General features: G+C 44.7%; 1 protein-coding gene across 19 annotated transcripts in view; it reads left to right on the top strand.

Moving 5' to 3' along the window:
* Nucleotides 1–1,304: 1,304 nt before the first annotated feature.
* The window catches only part of ADGRL3 (adhesion G protein-coupled receptor L3), an 815,007-nt gene continuing 802,914 nt past the window's right edge, over nt 1,305–13,397 (top strand). For 6 of the 19 annotated variants that reach the window (XM_084625882.1, XM_084625896.1, XM_084625893.1 and 3 more), the window contains exon 1: nt 1,308–1,730. The gene's annotated coding sequence lies outside the window, so the exon portion shown is untranslated. Of the gene's footprint in view, nt 1,731–13,397 lie in introns of all 19 variants that reach the window. The other 13 variants (XM_084625891.1, XM_084625888.1, XM_084625889.1 and 10 more) reach the window with 5 other exon arrangements.

The raw sequence follows: 13,397 nt of genomic DNA on the forward strand, positions 1-13,397 counted from the left end.
GAATATGCAGGCTGGGGTGGGGGAGGGAATGAGAGTGCAGTAGGGTCTCAGAGAGGGAGGAGGGTTAAATTTGAGAGCCCTTGTGTGCAGAGGGAGAGGGAAGTGAAGGGAAGCTGAGAGGTTGCATGGAGGGGTAAGAGAGGCGACTAGAGCTGTGGTCAGGGTACCAGAAAAGAAGTGTGGAGAACAAGGAGGTTTTGGATGATAGGTGCAATCTCCATTGCACCTATCATCCAAAACCTCCTTGTTCTCCAGGAGAGAGTAAGAGAAAGGGATGCTGGAGAGCATGGGCATCAGATACGGATTGCAGCTGAGGAAACCTGGAGGTGCATGGGCGTGCTGCTCCAGGAGCATGGCCAAAGGGCAGCGCTGAAGTGCTTGGGTGGAGAGGGAGGAAGAGTGGGAAACAACTGCTCCTGGGCGGAGGCCCGTGGGGGGCATTGCGCTGTTGTGCGGGATAGGGAGGGGGGCTTTCCCTTCTCTTTAATAATAATAAATATGTGTGTATTCTTTGTATTAGAGCCCCTGCTGAGAACAGGGTCCAGTTCTACTAGGTGCTGTAGGTACACACGGTAATCAACAGTCCCTTCCTCAAAGGCCTTACAACTTCACCTGCTGGGTGGCCACAGGCAAGCGACTCCCCCTGTCTGTGCCTCAGTTTACCCTGCCCCCCTTTGTGTGCTTCGCGGGATAAACTGGTAAGCTCTGTGGGGCAGGGCCTGGCTCTGGGTCTAGGCATGTACAGCGCCTAGCACCGCGGGGCTCCAAGGTGCTACACGCCAGGACCTCAGACCCTAAGCCCGGATTCAGGCTGCCCCCGGAGCCCTAGCCCGTCTCCTGCCCCATCGAAGGAACTTGGGGCGGGGGGGGGGGCGCCCCCCTCAGTGCGCGTGCCGCGCGGTAGGTGGAGCCCGCGTCCGCGCAGCCAGCACGAGCTCCGGAGCCGGGTTTTGCGTGCGGCCGCCGGCTGGCTCTCGGCTCCGCTCCGCGCCGCCCTCCCGCGTCCCCAGCCCGGCTCGCGCGCTCGCTCGCTCGCTCGCTGCGGGGCTGCAGGCGGCGGCTGGTTGCCCGGCGATGAGGAGGCGGCGGCGGCTCCCGCCCGCCCGCAGCTGCCCGGCTCGCTAAGCCGAGCCCCCCTCGGCGCACGCCGCCCAGGCAGGGGTGGGCTCTGCGGGGGAAGGGGCGGCAGGCAGGCGGGGGGCCCCCGGCGGCCCCATGCGGAGCGCGGCGGCCGCGCGGCGGGGACGGGGGCTCTGAGCCCGGCGGGGGAGCGGGGGAAGGGGGCGGGGGGATGGTTTTTCCCCGTGGTCTCTCCGCGGCGGCGGCGTCTTTTCTCCGCGAGCGGCGGCCGCCCGGGGCATGACTCTGCCGCAGCCCAGCCGCTGCTCTGCTCCGGGGGGTGCGCGGGGCCGCCGGCCGCGGCCGTAACCTCGCCCCGAAGGGGGGCCAGCCGCGGAGCGGGGAGGCCAGGAGGGCGCCGGGCTCCCCGGCAGCGCCCGCCCCTCGCAGGGGCCAGCAGGCGAGGGAGCGACTTGGGGTTATTCCCCCCCTCCTCCCCCTCCACGTTTCCGTGCTTAGCCCCCCCCCACCCCGGTGCTGCGTGCGGGGGGCTGGGACCCAGCGGCCGCCCGGCTCCCATGGCCGGCTGGTGGAGGCAGCTCGCCGCCGCCGCTGCAGGTTGCTGAGGAGCGGATGGGGACGGAGCGCCCAGGACCGGGCGAGGACTGAAGGTAACTGCCCCTAAATGCCCCCCCCTTCTCCCCCGTCGCCTTCTCCTGCCTCGGCCCCCGGCGGAGCGCAGGAGTCCCGCCTCCCCCCCCACCCCCCCGGGGGGCGCTGCACGGCGTGGGTCCCCCAGGGTAGTTTTCGCCCGGAGCGTGGGTTGTCCTGGAAATAGCGCTGTGCGCATCTCGGGGCGCCGGCGGGCGGTGCTGCGCCGCGGGCAGTGCCTGGGCGCCCGGCCGGCTGGGAGCTGTGCAGGTGATGGGGCGACAGGGAGGGGCGGCGCACACTGGGGGGGGGCCCGATGGGTTTTTATTTTATTTTTTCCTCCCCCCGCCTCCCCTTTTCCGGCTTCCGAGGCAAGGCACCGCGCCTGGCCGCTGGGTTGGTCGGTGTTCTCCTGCGAAATGCCGGCTGTGCAAACCCATCCGTGGCTGGAGGCAGGGAGGGATGCGAGGAAGGGTGGCCCCAGTAAGCCACCGCTTTCCCGGGCGGCGAGCGGGGATATTCGTGCATGCTGCTGAGCTGAGGGGTGGGGGAAGAGGGGTTTCCATCCTACCTTTCCCCAGCCTTTCCGGGCACCTCCTCACCCGGCACTGGGAGAGAGACACGGCTGAGGTGTCTTAAGGATTTTAAGAGCCATCAAAGCTTGTCCCCCCTCCTCCCTTGGAGATCTGGATTTTGAAGCAGCCCCTTTTACCGGCTACGGGAGCAGGACTGGCGTACAGCAGAGCGAGGGATGTGAGCAAGAGGGGCCGGCACAGAAGGGTGGAGGATGAAAATTGCATCCCTTTCTTGAGCGCTCGTTTTATTTGCCCATTTAATTGTTTATTTGCTGTTCCCTTGCAATCATCCTGTGACTGTTTAACTTGGAAATCTGGTTGCACGGCTGCTGATTAGTACAGGCGGTGAGCCCGGTAGAGGAACCCGTCCGCATATTCTAGTCTACCAAAGCTCGGCGCATTTAGTGCTCGTGAAGATGTTAGGTGCAGCGCCCCAAAATCTGCACTGTGTCCCTGGGATTTTGTCTTCGAGGGCTGGATCTCATTAACAGACTTAAGTACAATGTCGCCAATGGCAACAGTATAGCCCGGGATAGGTTGTTTTGTTCGCACCCCCCCACCCCCAGATGCACAGATGTTTATATTTTGCGAGAGAGATTAGGAGGTAGGTATAAAAGGAACCTCTCGGGTAGGCTTCATGTGTGATTTTTCTCTGTGGTAGTTAAAACAATTTGTAAACAGCCGAAAAAAGGAATTGCTGTGTATCTCTGTAACAATCGTAGCTACAGGCAAAACAACTGATGTCTGTTGTATTTACTTTCCCATTCACATTACTGGTGAGGAAGTATTAGAATTCTTGCACTCCCGGTTTGGATTCCATGCAGTCAGTTGCTTAGGAAATGTGGAGATGGGAAGAGACAGGGAAAGGGGGAAAATGCCTTCTGTGTCTTGCTATAAGGCAGATAGGCAGCCTGCTAGTTTATGATTGCTTTCTGTATTTTTGCACGGATTATTCCAAAGCATTAGATCAAGATTTTCAAAACCAAGCCAAGAAAAAAAATCATTCTTCAGTGAAGTCTTTTGGAGGCTTCTCCTTATCATTTTGAAACGCTATCTAGTAAGAGAGCGTAGCCAATACTAGCTGTTTGATATTGAGAAATAGTGTGTGTTTTGTGGAGCCAATATATCATAATTTCCAGGGTTCGGGGTACAAAAATGCTTCCACTGTGTATTCATTTTGGAAAAATTGTTCTACAGTTTTATGGGCTATATAAGGTGTACGATTTAAAGGGACCGCTCTCCAAAAAAGAGAAAAATCTACCCTGTACTTATTTAACAGCAAGAAGAGAGAAAATTCCATGTATCAGTGTCAGTGTTTGGTTACAAACTTAAGGTTAGTGCTCTATTATGATTTGTTTTTCTTAAGGTAGAACAACTCACCTCAAATTTCATTAGCCACAATATTAATAGTGGTGATACAATCCCTTTGTTGTGATTCAAACTGCTGCTGTTTTGGTGTTTGTTATAAGTCTGTTTTCCTTATTTAGCATAAAGTACTAAAGGTAACTGTATTGTCTCCTGTTACTACACCAAACCAAAACAACAACAAAATGAACACAGATGCAAATCCTTTGCATATCGATTTCCATATGTTCTGAGGTTCTTAAAAGGAAAATATTGAATTTTGACTCACCCCTCACTCAGATTAATTAAGATATAGTTTATCTTTTGGAATGCATGGGGGAGACAAAACATTTAATATTAGTATAAAGCGTGTTTAATTGCAAGGCAGGTTAGCCGCAGAAAAACAGTGAGCTATAATTTTTGAATATATAAGCAATTTAATACTGTTTAGCAAGCGTAAGGTTACCAATTCTCCCTTCTGCTGTTTTTCTGCTCAAGATAGGAGTTGGTTGTTGAGGGAACATGGAATGATTTGTTTCTCAATCTAGAAAATTTATCCTAAGTGTGTCCAAGGCTGTACATTTGAAGATTTGGTATCATCAATGTCCTTTGTTTCCTAGCAGCATGTGTTCCATAGTATTCATACATTCCACAGGTTGTGATGTCATCTGGGTTGTGTCCATCTCTGTTGTAGGGTTTAGCCGAAGGTGATGTGGTAGGAGTGCTTGAGTTTTATTCCCCAACTGATCTTGTTAATTAAAGAATACAGCACACACCCTGTTGCTTCCCTGAGATACAGTTGGTTCTATTGTCTGCAGACGATAAAAGAAGTGATTGCTTCCTTAGGTACATGTAAAATGTGAGTAGAGTTTAGGTGAAGATGTGAGACCTCCCATTGAATCTACTGACTGGACAGTGGTACATTTTGCACGTGTTACAACATAGTAAATTACAAAGCTTCTCAAGGTATTTCACAGCCTTGTGAGAGAAACCAGATTATTCTTTCCATGAAGCCTAAATTGGAAGATCTTTAAAAATACTTGTGCTAGATGTGGCCTCTTACATTTAATGGGTTTTTTTGGAGGTGTGTGCTTTGTTCAGTCTCCTTTTTGTTGAGTTTATAAAGGTGTGGCATGGACCTCTTTAGCCAACACTGTTATTTTATTAAAAATAATTTCTGTTGATCTGAGAAGATTGAAGAACATTAAAATAGATTTGTTTCCATTATTTTCTAATTCATTTAGGATTTATGGAAGTGACTAATCTACGAAACAATTAAGAATTAAGGATGGGCAAACTGTATTAGTATTTGACGTTTGTATAGCGTGCCTGACTTATACACTTAGTCAGTGTGTCCAACCAAAAATATATTCCCTGCCCTGAGGATTTTTCACGTTGGAAGCATGAATAAGTACAGTGCCAATAAAAACAAGTATGAGGTATAGAGAAGAGTGTGGTCATTGGAACGGGAATGCTTGCTAGAACTGGGGACATTTCATGAACAACATGGTCTAAGTGCATGTGGGGAGAAGCGGGAGGGCTGGTGTGCATTCTTAGAGGTTTATTTTACACTGTCCATACCTGAAATAAGGTGCAAAGACAGGTGAGGGAGGTGGGACTGAGACAGCAGAAAGGGCTTATAGGAAGAGACAGGGTGTGTAGTGTGGATTTTTGGCCAGAAACGTTACCTGGAGTGCAGTCAGTTCATTTAAGTTTTTCACATGAGTGCTGGCTCTGTATTTTTCTTTGAAAAAATTAATTTGCTCAGTAGATGTGAGAGGGTCGATGCTAGGATCTAGGGTGATTCTGGCTAGAAAACTCATTCTCTTGGTATGCTCTATCTAGGGAAAATCCAGAAATAATACTAAAAATTTGAACTCAGAGATGCTTAGGTCATGCTGAGTGCTGGGTCTCATAATCTTAGTAGCTTATTGGGGAGAATTCTGGGGCTGTTGAATAGCATAGAGACGCACAGAGACCTGCCACTCTTTTGCTGTTTCTAAATTTGTTAGTCTCTAAGGTGCCACAAGTATTCCTTTTCTTTTGCTGTTGTCATTGGTTGGGCTGGTTGTTGTAGTGGGATTAAGAGGCACTTACTACATGTGTAAGAACTCAAATGACCTCACTCCAGTTCCTTGAACTTCTAGCTGTTCTCTGCTGATGTCTTTTTCCTCCTACAGCTGCCCAGTAGCTATAGCAAGAATACTGAAAATGCACTCTATCCATATCTATATATAAAAATTTAAATGTTTACAGTGTGAAGAACCATGTTCTAGGCTTTGTTTGTAGCCATTTACTCTCCTATGGGATATTTGTAGAACACTGGAACATTCTTTGTCATCCTTAAGTATGGCTATGCCAGCCTCTGATACAAAGTTTTCACAACTGGTGTTTGGCAAGCTTTTCAAGTTATAGCTCCTAACTCCTTATGTAGACACCTATGCAAGTTTTCTAATTTTCACAGGTTTCAGAGTAACAGCCATGTTAGTCTGTATTCGCAAAAAGAAAAGGAGTACTTGTGGTATGCATCCACGGTATGCATCCGATGAAGTGAGCTGTAGCTCACGAAAGCTTATGCTCAAATAAATTGGTTAGTCTCTAAGGTGCCACAAGTACTCCTTTTCTTTTTGCTAATTTTCACAGGCGTTGAGCATCCAGCGGTAACCACTGATTTTTGAAGACACTCAGAGCTTCTGTGTGCTCAGTACATCTGAAAATCAGGCCACCTACTTTAGGTGCCTAAACAGAGCTGTAGGAGCCTGACCATAGGCACCCACTTTTAAAGTCTTGGCTATTTATCTATAGAGAAACTGACTTATACTCAAATCTTTGATGTGATTCCTCACAGCCTAAAATTGTATTCCATTGTCCGTACTGTAGCTCTGAGTTAGCTGTAGTTGGAGTAATGCACAAGATACCTAGTTTAAAACACTTGTCATTTGTCATATTTCTGTATGCTGGCCATGGTGCTTTAAAGTTGGCTTGTGCAGGGACCAACTTGATTTTAAGTTTTGTTGTCCCCAATGAATACTGGCTTCTAGCTACAAATTCTTCATTAATGTCAGCAAGAAGCAGTTTCATTCCAGACTACGCTTTGTGTAGAGTGCATATGTAAATGTGTTCTTGCTCCCTCTAAAGTCACCAGTGGCAAAACTTTTATTGAATTTAATGCGAGGTTAGAGCCTGTAATTAAGTATCTATGGCAGTATGGGGCCAACTGGGAGATGTGAGGCAGAAAAGAAATTTGATAAATTGATGGGCCCATTGTGCAAATTGTGAGTTCCTCCATTCAGTGGTGTATATGAGGAACTTGAAGCACGAAGCCAGCTTCCAATTTCAGCTGCAGGATGGATGTGTTGGTCAATTAGCACACCAAAGGTTTGTTTATGGTAGGGTAGAATCTTGCTTGGCAAGCAATCAAAAGTTAAGTTTCTCTTTTCTGGACTACCTTTTTGATTGTACAACAGCACTGTCCAATGGGATTTATCCTAACTGATTGAAACCACCATTAATTTCCTCTAGGAGAGACTGGGATAACTTGGTGTACATAGACTAAAACAAAACACATTTTTAAATGTCTTTGTTGCGGATCATGGTATGGTACAAATTAATAGAATACAATATTGCAGTTCTGCCACCAGTTAATCAGAATTTCATTGCCACGTTTTTTCATTTATACTTCAAACAATTTGCACACTCTTCTAAGGGAATACTGTTGAGTTCAGCAAGAGTTGGATTGGACCTTGGGGGTTAGAAGGTGGGTGCGTGTGTGTATAATATATATGTATGCGCATGAGTATATATTTGAACATATAAACCAACAGATCATTTTGTTGAAAACTTGAGCTGTTGGAAAATATTGTGACTTCTTCTACTACATCATCTGTAGTTAAACACTTCAGTACAGAAGTGCCCAACATCTGACAGCATAGTCTGTAGAATATATTGTGTGCAATTGAAACAAATTCAGCTAGGAAACCTAACACAGATCAAGTCTTCAGTTTCTGGTTTTTTGGAACCACTTAGAATGAACAGTCAAGATGGAGAAAAGAATATCTATTGATCAAAATTGAAAAGGACTGACACTAAAAGGAGACCTAGCTACAGTAAAAAGAAAAGGAGTATTTGTGGCACCTTAGAGACTAACCAATTTATATGAGCATAAGCTTTCGTGAGCTACAGCTCACTTCATCGGATCCGATGAAGTGAGCTGTAGCTCACGAAAGCTTATGCTCAAATAAATTGGTTAGTCTCTAAGGTGCCACAAGTACTCCTTTTCTTTTTGCGAATACAGACTAACACGGCTGTTACTCTGAAACCTAGCTACAGTATTGTTTCAAATGTATTTCTATATATTTTCAGCATCTCTGTTCTAGGAGTTGATATAATATCCTTGTAAGAAGCAATATTTCAGTCTTAATGAACCAGTGTAAATAATTGAGAACTTGAAGTCTGATCTGTGTATTTTTAAAACTATAGTGAGAACATATAAATGAAAATCAAGATAGGTTGCATTTCATGGGTCATGAAAGGAATCTTGCTCGGAGGAGAGTAAAGCTGTATTTAGAAGCAGTGAGTCCGATATTAAATTACACATGTAACTTAAATGCCTAATTGTCATTAAGTTTACATAGCATCTGTTAAGATATTGCATAACAATGTCAATTTTATGAAATGATACCTTTTATTTGGTAAAAATAACACAGTCAACATTTCAGTGATTAAGCAGGAGGAATTCTAGTAATTATAAACTGAATACTTCAAATCTAACTTCCATTGTAGTCAATAGCAAAACTTTGACTTCAATGGATACAAGGTTGGGCCCTTGGTTTAATTTTTCTCACTGCATTTGCTTTGAGCAGATTAAGCCAGATCCTCAACTGGTATAAATTGGCATATGCTGATTACACCATCTGAGAATCTGACCCACTGTATCTGAACACAGCTATGGGAATTGAATGTTTCTGAAACTTAAGTCAAGCATCAAGACTAAAGGGCCTGATTCTATAAAGGAATCTCCATGATTGTGATTTTATGACCATGCGGAGTCACACTGAAGTCACTGGGACAGTATATTGGCATGAAGGTCTTTGGATGATTACTGATTTAAAGTGTGTGAATATAAGTGGCTCTGTTATAATTAGGTCCCTCCTAAGGAGTTGAAATGTTTGATTCCAGTGCCCCAAAAGCTGATTTCTCCTGTTCTGAAGACTGTCCTAAAGGAGGTGAACCTCTGAGCAATTTGTAAATCTCCCGTAAACTACGTGTGTGTGTGTGTATAATGATTTTAAAAACATTATGTAGTATGTGTTTTAAAAGATATCAGTCTTCTCCCGAATGACCCTTTCACCCATCCCCCCCACTCACCAGCCAAGTAGCTAATTACAGATGTAAATCTGCTGTTTGAACTTTTGAAGGGGACCCTCTGTTAGAGGGATAGGAACGCTGGGCTAATCAGTGATTTCTGTTAGACATGAGGTAACGTTATTTTTCATTCTGACTATTGAAAATGGAAACAAATTGCTGCTAGTGGAGAAGCTATAGCTCTCTGTTTTCTGTTTTTAAGATGCTTTCAGTGCTTCATGGAGAGAATTGTGCGGAGAGAAAATGTCTTGCTTTTTATTTTTTCCTTTGTCCCTTCCCTTATGTGTTAAAGATGTAGGTATGAAGAAAAGAAAATCTTGGGTCAAAATGCTCAAACATGGCTGAGTGAAGTTATTCATCCAAATTTAAGCACTGATTTTAAAAGTGGCGCAATTTTCCAAAGCACTGAGGAGCCACAGATTTCCTTGAAGTCTGTGTTGGCCCTTGTTTATATACTCCTGCAGCCTCTTTCCACTCGGGAGTGATTGGACCCAGTCCATCTTTCATTGTGGTCAATGGGAATTTTTCAGCTAGCTTCAACTGGAATGCAATTGGAACTGTAATCTCATCATGAATGTAAATTTCACAGCTACTAATGGTGGCATCCCAGGATTGACTTCAGCTGAGGGATACATTGCAAAGAGCCATGAATCTTACGGAAAACTTTTGGGGAAAAAAACGATTTAAAAAACGGACAGTGACACATCATTTTGACAGTACCAGGACTTTTGTGTACAAACCATGTTTTGCTTTCAAGTTTATCACCAGCTTTTTAAGCTTTGTACTACTGAAGTTAATTGGAAATCGGCAGAAAAAAAAATAAAAAAAAAAGATTTGAGGGATTCCTTCAGTGGATGGCACTCTTACCCCAAAAAAGTTTGCTTACATCACTGTTGTAAATCAAGATGAGACCTTGCATCTCAGATTTCAAAGAGGATTTAAATCAGAAAGGTACTACAGGAGTTCCAGAGTTATACAGGTTTAAATCTGAAATAAGCAAATTTCTCTTTTTATGCAGAAATGAATAACATGTTTTTAAAAGCTGGGGATAAAACATTTAAATTAAACGGCTATATCCATATATGTATAGGTCTGCTTGCCCACTGGGATGAGGGAAAGGCTGTAACACACGGAGCTTTGGAGCAGTTGACCTTTTTTAATGTACCAAATTTGTTGTGCTAGAGTATGCCACAAGAAAAGGGAAACATGAAGTAGAAACTACACCCCCATTCTGTTTGATTGGCTTGTATTGCTGTTTACAAGTCCCGCAGAGGCAGTGTGTGTTGCTATTCAGTACAGCTCCAGAAACTGAGCATTAGCTTAAGCCTGTGAGAATAGGGGAGGGACCAAAGCCCAGTTTTTGATGTTCTGCATGGGTGGGTATCCTGAATACTAAAATGCATTCCATTGACAGCTGACCCCGTAAGGAGATTTTTCAATGGCTCCCTGTTTTTTTTCACCTTCCTTCCCTCAAAGCTATTCCAAAGGCTGGTGGGGGCAAAAGGGGGGAGAGTCCTCATAGTCATTTTTGTGAATAGATTTCACCGCTGGGTAGAACTGAAGAGGGTTTCAAAGATTATGTTTAACTCTTTTGCTTTCACAGCGTTTTTGCCAGTATTTGTGTCACTGTCTGACACTTTGTCAGTTCAAAATGCTGCAAATTCCTATCAATTACTTCACGGAGGATGGCTATCCTTTTTTTTTTCTTTCTTTCTTTTCAATGAGCCCTAAATACTACATTTTTTGTACCAAAAATGTCTGCCATATAACATGAAACCCTTGGTTCCTATTGTATGTATTTTATTTAGTTGCATCTGTATTTTTCAATAATAATAGGGTATTGGAGACTATGCCAAATGGATAGCTGTGTTAGGCTTGGCTTTGATGTATTTACTGACATTGAGTAGTACCTTACTCCTCATGTAGCCCCATTGATAGGACAGTTTGTGATGTAAGGTTATACTCAGTGTGAGTGAAGATGTCACAATCTGGGCCTTGAGTCATTAGAATACAGTCTGTACTCTGTTTTCTTCCAGAGGAAGTGAATAGTGTGTGCGTGATACATCATTGATGTTTCATAGTGTAAAGCTGCTGCAGTGGGAGGTCATTTCTATTATCTTTAATGGATATAAATTTTCTTTTTTTGGGGGGGGAAGAAATATTAAAAATTAAATATTGTTTTTTAAACCTTGGTTCCAAAGTGATGTACGCATTCTTATGCCAAATTCAGTCTGAGAGGTGTTTTAAATAGCTCTCAGCTTGCTTTATGGAGAGGTAAATTGTAATAATCAGTTAGTACTGTAGTGTACTTGGTGGATCATTAGAAATGGATTGACCCATCAGGACTTGCCTGTAGATAGTATGTATAACAAACACCGTGTGGAAGATGGCCCTTCCACGTAGAACAGTGTTAATTTTGGAACCTTGGACTTCACACACAAAACAAGAGTAGTGTTCTAGCACTCCTAATTTGCCAAGAAATGCAGATATACATCCCCTATCTGTCAAAGGCTCAATCCTGCTGTTCTTTCTTCAGAGTCAGACTCTGTTCCCCTGAAGCTGAGTAGAACACCTTACTCTGTGAGAAATCCCATTGATTTCAGCAGGAGTATACTTGAGGAGTAAGGTAGTACTTGGTGTGAGACAGGATCTGGCCCTCAGTTTTTACTCTGGCCTTATTAGGCACAGCTCTAATGACTTTATGAGCAGTTTACCTGAGTCAGACCAGAGGGTCTGATGGTCCCTTCCTGTGGGAAAACCTGGGTCTCCAGTGAGTGCCCTGTTGCAGTATGGTTCCCTTGGAGAATGTGTGACAGGGTTCCTGCAGCAGACACCTCATGGCCCTGAGTACACCGTTAAGGGGGCTCCCTGTTGCAGTGGAAGATAATACAGTTTGAGTCTGTATTATTCTTCCATCCTGATCTTTGGAAGGAGTCAGTTTGTTTTCCCCCCATAAATCTGGCCCCACCTACTCAGCCCCTTCCACCATGTGGATCTCAGTATCCATAGAACACCCTCCTGAGAAATTTGTGGGGGAGGGAGAGCTCTGGGTGTAGAGAATCCCACAGATGTAGGGGTTGCAATTTGGCCCAGAGTAAGGATCTCCAGATTTGCTCCAAAACTCATGTAGTTTTGAGGCAAAGCAGATCACAGTGTCTGTCTCTAGCATTGCTGGAAACATGAAAAATTAGATCATAGACTTAGCCTGTATATCATGCAGACTTCTATCGGTGACTACTTTATCTCCATAGAATCATAGAATACCAGGGTTGGAAGGGACTTCAGGAGGTCAGCTAGTCCAACCCCCTGCTCAAAGCAGGACCACTCCCCAATTTTTGCCCCAGATCCCAAATGGCCCCCTTAAGGATTGAACTTACAACGCTGAGTTTAGCAGGCCAGTGCTCAAACCACTGAGCTATCCCTCCACCCCATCACACCACATAATGGAAATCTGGCCTGACTGGTGCAGATCATAAAGTCCAGAATTGCTGGGCTGATTCCTGCTGTTCTTAGGGGATAGTCTTGCTTTAGTCAAAATAAATGGCAAAGCTCACATTGTGTGTTCTGGCCACGATTCCTTACTTAACCAAAGCTCCAGCTTACCTCAACAGAAGCTGTAGCCAAATAATGAGTGGGCGATTGAGAAAGGAGAGCTCTTTTTTGTAACTTACCTACATGTAATAACAGCTATGCAGCCATTGATGTTGGTGGTTCCTTATTAACTACTAAGGTTGTTAATTCTGTCATCAATCTACACACAATATATTGATTTAGCAATGGTGTTGTTAACACAAATTAATTATATCACAATGCCTAAGAGCGTCAATCCTGGACTAGGACTCCATTGTGTTAGGCCTTTATGGCAGTCATACTTGGATAGAATGTGTGCAGCTGTTTCATTAAAATGAAGAGGGACCGCCACAGTTTTGGGCAAAACTATGGTTAAGTGGCTTGAGAAGACAGCTCCAGAGAGTAGCCAGCACTTACCAGAAACCCTAATTAGTAGAAATCCCATGTACGCTTGACCTTGGCTATTGAGTCAACCCTCAAAGAAGAAAGAACACTAAAAAATTAGTATGCCGTCAACACTGCACTTTTATTATTTGACGTTATTAAGCAAACTTGGTGTGTATTTCTTTTTTGAAGCGTTTGATTAAATGTGTGATCTTATCTTGCTGAAATAGCCCGCTGGGCTGCAGACACTGGTGTTCAGAAATGAAATTTGTTTAGAGCCTCTGAACAGACATTTATTCAATGAGACCTTTCTTGAATAATAGATGACAGTAAGATAGCTGTGCAACGATGGGTTTTTTTTCCTGCATAGAGAGGGTGATGAGAGAGAGAGAATGAACAGATAACACAAGTGCACAAGAGAGAACAGGCTGTATGCACGGGAAAATCAGT

This window comes from Lepidochelys olivacea, assembly GCF_965140295.1.
Source record: "Lepidochelys olivacea isolate rLepOli2 genome assembly, chromosome: 4".
Classification (NCBI taxonomy): domain Eukaryota; kingdom Metazoa; phylum Chordata; order Testudines; family Cheloniidae; genus Lepidochelys; species Lepidochelys olivacea.